Genomic DNA, 8,552 nt, shown 5'->3' on the forward strand with positions numbered 1-8,552 from the left:
AATTGGGATGGGAGTGTCGGAGACAGTGCGATTGGCACAGGACAGAGCGGAGTTTAGGGCTGTTGTACATAGGGTCGCTATGAGTCGCAGGTGACTCGACAACACATAACAACAACAACAACATTTGGTTTTGTTAGACAAAGATTACTGATCTTTGCTTTCTAATGATTCTGCTACATACACAGACATATAGCATTTACGAATAGAAATATCACCTGCCAAACTTGTATATTTTCATGATGTAGTCTATTTCACCTGTCCATATCTGTTTGTCTTGCTTGTCTTCCCAAGTATACACTCGTAGATTAATGTTTATTATTCTGTGGTGTTAGTCTAAAAGTTTGCTTTTTTTTAACCACTACCGTCTGATCGCCTTAACTACCTTAACTGCAGACACATGGTCTTGCAAATCAGTGTGGTCTTGCAAATTATCAACAGATAGAGGACAAGGATAAGAAAAAGAGTGCCACACTGGGCAGCAAGACTTAAAGTCGAGTAAGACTTGTGGCTGCAAGACCTGAGGGAGACTGGAGCAAGACCCTGGTAGTGGATATACTGTAGCATTGCTGTGGAGAAACTGTGACAAGATGTAAGCAGAAGAGCCCTGAGATAAAGGCCACCATTGCCGTTCTTGACTGATACTTGAAGGAGAAACTGACTTATAAATATTCTGAGGCAAACTTTGCTGGATGATTTGGATTTAACTGCTGAACTGAAACCAGAACCTGGACTAAATGAAAAATTTTGCCTTGGATTTTGACCTAAAACCTGGACCTGTATTGGGTAATATTCTTTGTCTCTTCCACCCTCCAACTTACTTCCCCAACAGACCCCATTCTCGGTACCACAACTGTTTGTGAGTCAGCAACGAATAAATGAACCTCTTGCTGCTGGTGGGGCTCTACGGGCACCATGAGGCTGGGGCCATGGGCTATTTATCTGCTTTCTGCTCTGGGGCAGTGAAGGGCTGTGTTATTCTCATTCTGTCTGGCCCTTTCAGAGAGATGCTCATGGCCCTGTGTTGCTATATCCTGTTTTCTCCTCTTTAGAAAATTACTGATAAAGCAGGATTGTGTATGTAATTAGTGTTTACCTTTCTTGACTGTATTTCTTTTGTACTTTTGTCTTCTCTTTTTTCCTTTAGTGATATTGACTGATTATTCCCTTGCATATTGCTTCTCCTCTTACTCAATTTCATGTGTCTATTATCTAGGGAGTTCTGGTAGCCTGGTGGTAAGGGGCTGCACTGCCAACCCCAAAGGCACATGGTTCAAGTCCGCCAGCTGCTCCACAGGATGAGGATTAGCAATATCCTCCCATGCCTGATGGAGGGTCAGCTATTGGTTGGTTCCAACTCAATGGTACACAACAACAAAAACATCTCTTTAGGGAGCTCTTGTGGCTGAGTAGGTAAGGAGTTGTGCTGCCAATCCAAAGGCAGGTAATTTGAATCCACCATTTGCTCCAAGGGAGAAAGATGGGCAATTTTCTTCCACGCAATTTATAGCCTCTGAAAACCCACTAGAAGGTCAGTTATCATTCAGTTCTGATTTGATGACAGTGAATGAGTGAGTGATTATCTATTTACAGCTTTTCATTCTGTCCCCCTTCCCATCCCAAGTAACCATCAAAGAATATTTCTATTAGATAAACTTTTCTTTTTGTAGTAGCAAACTCATACAATATTTGTCCTTTTGTGCCCGACTTATTTCACTCACTATAATATCCCACAGATTCATCCATGTCTTTGCAATATTTCACAAATTCTTTGTTCTTCTTTAATGTTGCATAGTATGGACCATTGTATATATGTAGTAATTAATCTGCTCATGGGCACTTGGGTTGTTTCTATCTCTCACCTATTGTAAACAATGCTGCAATGAACATGGATGATGCAGCTCTTATTTGATAAGGATTATCCTAGTAGTAGTTGTTGTTGATTGCCTTTAAGTCAAGCATGACTCATAGTGACCCTATGAACAAAAGGTCTGAAGCCCCTCTACAACTATTGACATTTGTCAAAGTTCATAGAGTTTCCAGAGGCATGTTATTTAGGAAGTGGTTGCCACTCCTGCTTCCAAATACAAAGTAGTATAATGGCTGTATCAAATGGTATTTCTGAAGCGCTGTAGAGTTTCCACAGAATTTGCACCTTTTTATATTCACCACCAGCAGTGAATGAGATTTCTGATTTCTCCGCATCCTCACCAGGACTTTTTACTTTCCACCTTTTCAGTGACTTCCAATGCATTTGACAGTTGGCCCATGGTTAAGGAAGACTGAGGAAGAGTTAATGCTTTTGAATTGTGGTGTTGGTGAAGAGCACTGAATATCCCATGGATGGCCAAAAGAACAAACATGTCTTGGAGGAAGTGTAACCAGTGTGCTCATTAGAGGCAAGGATGGTGAAACTTCCTCTCACCTTCTTGGGGCATGTTGTCTGTAGGGGACAGGCCTTGGAAAAAGACATAATACTAGGGAAAGTGGAGGGTGAGAGAAATAGAGGAAGACCCTCAACAAGATGGATTGACACAGTGACTGTATCAATGAGCTCGAACATGTGAAAATTGTGAGGATGAAGCCGTATAGGGCAAGAGATCTGTTGTTCACAGGGTCACAATGAATCATAATTGACATGATGGCATCTAACAACATCTTACGAGGGTTTGCTGTTCCTGGGATGAGGTGATACCTCATATTGTGTTGCTTGCGTCTCTTTAATAGCTACTGACTTCTACCTAGCATTTCTTCTTGTGTTTGTTGGCCATCTGAATGTCGTCTTTCGTGAATTATCTTTTCACATCCTCTGTCCATTTTTCAGTTGGCTTGTTTATCGTTTTGTTGTTGAGGTGTCAAGAGTTTTCTATAAATTTTAGTCTTTGTCTGTTTTATCAGAAATTGATATTGCCACTGCTGCTCTCTTTTTCATTGATATTTACTTGAGATACTTTTTCCATCCTTTGATTTTTTTTGGTCTATTTTTATCTTTTCCTAGGAGCAGTATCTCTTGTAGATCATATATTAAGGGGTTGCCTCTCTGTATTTTAATTTTCTTCTCTCCCAGGGAAGCATGGCCAGCAGCTAGCCCAGCATGCTTCTGGTTTTCCCTGGGGGATTTGTAACATGTTACCAATTCAAAGAATAACTTCCCATTTTCCAAAGAAGAGGTTATTCTGGCCACTTGTATTCAGTCCAAATTTGTACAGTTATCCTAGAGAATGTGGTTGAGTAATCCCAAACCCAAGTAACATGTGGGTACATTTAGGGTGTTCCCATTGAAAGAGTACGCAGGCTGCCTGGTAGAGCCAGTCATGATATTCAGGCAATGGCATTGCTTCAGTGGAAGAAAGAAGACTTCCTGCTGGGGAGCCATCAAGTATATTTTGTCCTGGGAAATGGGACTGACATTATTTCATTTGAAACCCAGTAAATATATATTATTTTTTTGCTTTGTGAAATGAAGGCTCAGGGACTTTCAGGGACTTGCCCATAGTCACCAGGTCAATTTGGCTTTATAGGCCTGGCTAGATTAATTCTAGTAGTTTGACTTAGAGGTTAGAGCTAATTAGGTGGACTAGCTGTTATGAGTTGTTGTTGTAACTGATTGCTGTTAAGTTGAGCATAGCTCATAGTGACCCTATGAACATAAGACCTGAAGTCTTTCTGTAACTATCATCATTTCTCAAAGTTCATAGAGTTTCTGGAGGCATGTTGTTTAGGAAGTGGATACCACTCCTACTTCCAAACTTGCCTTAATCTGGGAGCTCCACAAACACTGTCCACCATAGGTAACCATTATGGCATTCAGCACCTCGGTGGTACAGAGTTCAGCATCCCAGCCACACCAGATTGCCTCCGTACAGCAAATTGACAGACCAGTGCCGCACCACTGAGAAGGATGTTCCTCTAAATTATAATTTCACTAGGCCCCAGGGCCCAACCGACTTTTATATACAGAGGACCTCCAGAAGGTGGTGTTGACTTGAAACAAGAGGATTAAATAAAAACAACCAAACATTCCACATGACCCTCAGAAAATGAGAAAAAGTGAGCCTGGGATGGGCAGTGGTTGTAACCTGCTTTGTTGGCAAGGATAGTTAGCTCACAGCATGATGAGGTGATTTTGCCCCTAGGACAGTGCCTTCAAGATGAGAGGCCATGAGGGGCATCCTTAGTTATAGCTAGGGGGAAATGTAGGGAACACTGGCCTGGCCTGGTGCATCAGAGAGGGTTTTCTGGCCAGATACACATGTCCACATGTGTCTATATTCTTATGCCAGGCCCATATGACTAGTGCTCAGGGGTGTGGTTCAGAATCTGAGCTTTTTAGAGTTCCAGAGATGAAAAGGGTAATGAGGTCAGGTAAGGTTTGTATAGCAGTGATGTAACTAAGGGATTTGAATTAGATTGTGAAAGATCATAGGCTTTAGATCAGTGACTTTCAAATAAAGTGTGTGCATTTGTTAGCAGAGTCACCTAGGAAACTTTCCTCAAAATATCAATGTTTGAATTCTCTCCTTTTCCCAAGGAGATCATATCTAAATCTCAGCATTAAGGTGTATACTGAGATTATGCTCCAGAGCTTTCTGATAGTGTAACCCATGCACCTCTTCTTTTCTTTTCACTGTTATAAATCTTGAAAGAGAAAATAAAACTTGGCAAAGAGATTCACTGATTCAGATAATAGATTTAGGGATAGACCATGAAGGGCTAGTTTCTGGTGAAGCTGGTAATGGAATAAGGAGCCTGGAATGGAGCAAACGAATCACTCAAATGGAGCAGCAGGAAATAGTGTTATTTGTCATTAGACTCATGGTAAACCCCAACCACAATAGTACTGAACACTGTTCAGTTCTATGCCACCGCTTCATCAGGTACAGATCAAACCATCGTGATCAAGAGGTTTTCAAGGGCTAATTTTTGGAAATCAATAGCCATGAAATGGGGAGAAAACTGTAGTAATGAAAATGGCATGGACATTCAAGGAGGAACTGAGGTATAGCGTAGGAGAGTTTAAACCAGAGGCTGCTTGAGACAGTAAACTATTGATTTAATCAGTAAATATTTATTGAATACTTACTATATGCAGGGCACTATTTTATGTCCTAGGGAAACAACACAGGACAAAATAAAGTCCTTTTCCTCACAAAGCTTATGTTCAATTCGGAGAGACATAAACAAACCATCCTACAACTTCTCTAGCCTATGATCAGAGTATTCAATGCATCAAGTATATCCTTGAGATGGTTTTAAAATTCAAGTGGAATAAGCTTGAGGTCATATTTAGCCCTGGTGGACTTGTTTTCATTTTCTTCAGTTTCAGTTTGAACTGGACTAATTGACGGTCTGTTGCACAGTTGACCCCTGGCCTTGTTTTGACATTGAGCCTTTCCACTGTCTCTTTTCATAAACAAAGTCTGTCTGATTCCTGTGTATTTCCATTTGGTGAAGTGTATGTGTATAACTGTCATTTGTGTTTTTTTAAGTAAAAGTATTTGCAGTGAAGAAATAATTGACTGTACAGAATTTGGTCCAGCCTTGTTTATGTCCAAAGCCATATTTCCCAATGAAATTCCTTCTTTGTTTCCAACTTTTGCATTCCACTCATCAGTTGTGTTTTGTGCATCTTGCTTGATTGCATGTTTGATTATTTTCAGACGGCAAAAAAAAGTTGATAGAAATCCTCAGTTTCTTGACCTTTGAAGAAGTGGTTGGTGTTATGTTTGAATAATAGTTATATTAACAGATTTTCCTTGTATGATTATAGATATCCTATAATTGACAAGATTTACTTCAGGATTCGTACAATGTTCCTTTGAATGATGAATATGATACCATTCTTCTTTAGTTTGCCATTCCCAGCATAGTAGATCATATGATTGTCTCCAACTCTGCTTGCTAACTCCTCAGATGTCAGTCTTTATTTTTTGATCTTTCATTTTTTACAACTTCAGTTTCCCTAGATTTATGTCCCATGCTCCAATTATTAATAAGTGTCTCCAGCTATTTCACCTAATTTTTCAGGGTCTATTCCCATTAGTGGAATAGCTGGGTCATATGGCATTTCTATGTTCAGCTTTTTGAGGAAGCACCAAAGTGCCTTCCAGAGTGGTTGTTCCATTTTACAATCCCACCAACAATGTATAAGAATTCCTTTCTCATCACATTCTCTCCAAGATTTATTACTTGCTGCCCTGTTAAACTTTGCTACTGTTACTGGAGTGAGATGGTATCTCATTGTGGTTTTGATTTGTTTCTCTTTTATTGCCAGTGATTTTGAACATTTCTTCATACGTCTGTTGGGCCATTCTAAGATATTCCTCTGTGAAAATTCTTTCCATATTTTTTACCCATTTTATAATTGGGTTACCTGTCTTTTTCTTGTGGAGACCCAGGAGTATTCTGTGAGGTACAAACAGAGTCTTGTACACCAGTGTTCAAAGCAGCATTATTTGCCATTGCAAGAACATGGAAACAGCCCAGATATTCAACCACAAATGAATGGATTGAAAAATTATGGTACATTCACATGATGGAATACTATGCATCACACAGGAACAATGATTTTTGTAAATTATTACCTAACTTGGGAGGGACTGGAGAGCATTATGCTGAGTGATCTAACTCAGTCCTACAAGAACAAATATTGTGTAAAACCATTATTGTAGAATGAGTATAAGGATCCAAGGGAGGGGGTGGAAGCAGAGGGATGAGGATGTGCAGGGGGAGGGAGGGGATTAATCATGGAGTTGTACAATTTGATGAGTGAGGGAGGTGAGGGAAATTGAAAGAATCTGTACTGGAAAACAAAGTATTTGAATTTTGTAAATAAAAAATTTTTTTTGAAAAAGCTTTATTTCATATGTTTCATTAAGGTACTCTGCTTTGAGAAGGTAGCCCTTCCCCAGACACATTTTCAATTTCTTCCAGGCTGAGTGGATCACAGTGGGGGGCTCTATCAAGCAATCAATGCTCCAGAGCTGTTCATAAATTTGATGAATTGAACACTTCTGATTAAAGACCAAATGAATTGTGAAATTACATTAATCTTAAAAAAAAAGCAAAAGGTCATGAAAAAGATAAGGGGGTTGTGTGTGTGAAAAAACAACCAAAATAGATGTCAGAAGAGACTCTGAAACTTATTTGATGTTGACAAGCCAAAATGAAAAGAAGAAATGGTGATATAAGAAAGCTGAAGGTAAGATTTCAAAGGACAGCTTGAGAAGACAAAGCAAATTTTATAATGGAATGCGCAGAGACCTTGAGTTAGAAATTCAAAGAGAAGAATATGCTTGGCACTTTTCAAACTGAAAGAACGAAGAAGAAAAAAATAAAAAATTTGAACATGCAAATTTAGTTTCAATACTAGAGAAATCTATGACCAAAATAGTAAAGATGCAAGAAACATTAAAAAAAAGATTGACAGAGTTATGGTACAAAAAAAAATTGTTTGATGCCAGACCATTTCAGAAAGCAGCATATGATCAAGAAGCATTGGTACTGAAGGAAGAAGTCCATGCTGCACTGTGCACTGAAGGCAGAGACAAAAAGTGTAAGGCCTCAAGAATTTATTTAATTCTGTTTGAGGTGGTTCAGCAAACAGATGCAGCCCTGGATGAGTTTACTAGCATAGGCCAAGAAATTTGGAAGACAACTACCTTGCCAATTGACAGGAAGAGATTCATATTTGCTCCCATTCTAAAAAGGAGAGAGATCCAATAGGATGTGGAGAGTATCGAGCAATATAATATTGCACACAGGTAAAATATTGCTGAAGATTATTAAAGTATGGCTGGAACGCCATAAATTGAAGATGGACTCAGAAGAGGCCATGGAACGAGGGTTTTCACTACTGATGTCAGATGGATTTTAACTGAAAGCAGAGAATACCAGAAAGATGTTTATTTGTGTTTTATTGACTGTGCAAAGGCATTTGAGTGTGTGGATCATAATAAATATGTCTAACATGAAGAAGTACGGGAATACAACAACACTTAATTGTGCTAATGTGAAACCTTCATAGGCAAAAAACCAATCATGAGTCAGTTAGAATAAAAGGATTGCTGCATGGTTAAAAATCAGAAGAAGTGTATTATCAGGGTTGAATCCTTTCTCCACACCTGTTCAATCTATTCGCTGAGGAAATAATTAGAGAAGCTGTACTATATGTGGCATCAGAATTGGATTATACATCAAAAGGAAGAAAAAAAAATCCTCACCACAGAACCAATAAACATCATGATAGATGGAGAAAAGACTGAAGTTGTCAATGATTTCATTTTGCTTGGACCCACAATCACTACCTATGGTAGCAGGAGTCAGGAATTCAAACACTATATTGCATTGAAATATATTTATTTCAAGGGAGCCCTGGTAGCCTCATTGGAAGAAGCTGCAGAACAATCCTGAAGGTACAAGGTTTCAATCCACCAGATAACTCCACTGAAGAAGGAGCAATCTCGTCCTGTGCCCGTCAAATCTGATTCAACGGTACACAACAACAACAAAACAAAAGAAAAGAAAATTCCAAACAAACAAAAAAGAAATATATT

Source organism: Elephantulus edwardii, unplaced genomic scaffold (genome assembly GCF_000299155.1).
Source record: "Elephantulus edwardii isolate Elephantulus edwardi_28Jun2011 unplaced genomic scaffold, EleEdw1.0 scaffold00009, whole genome shotgun sequence".
In the NCBI taxonomy this organism is placed as follows: Eukaryota; Metazoa; Chordata; class Mammalia; order Macroscelidea; family Macroscelididae; genus Elephantulus; species Elephantulus edwardii.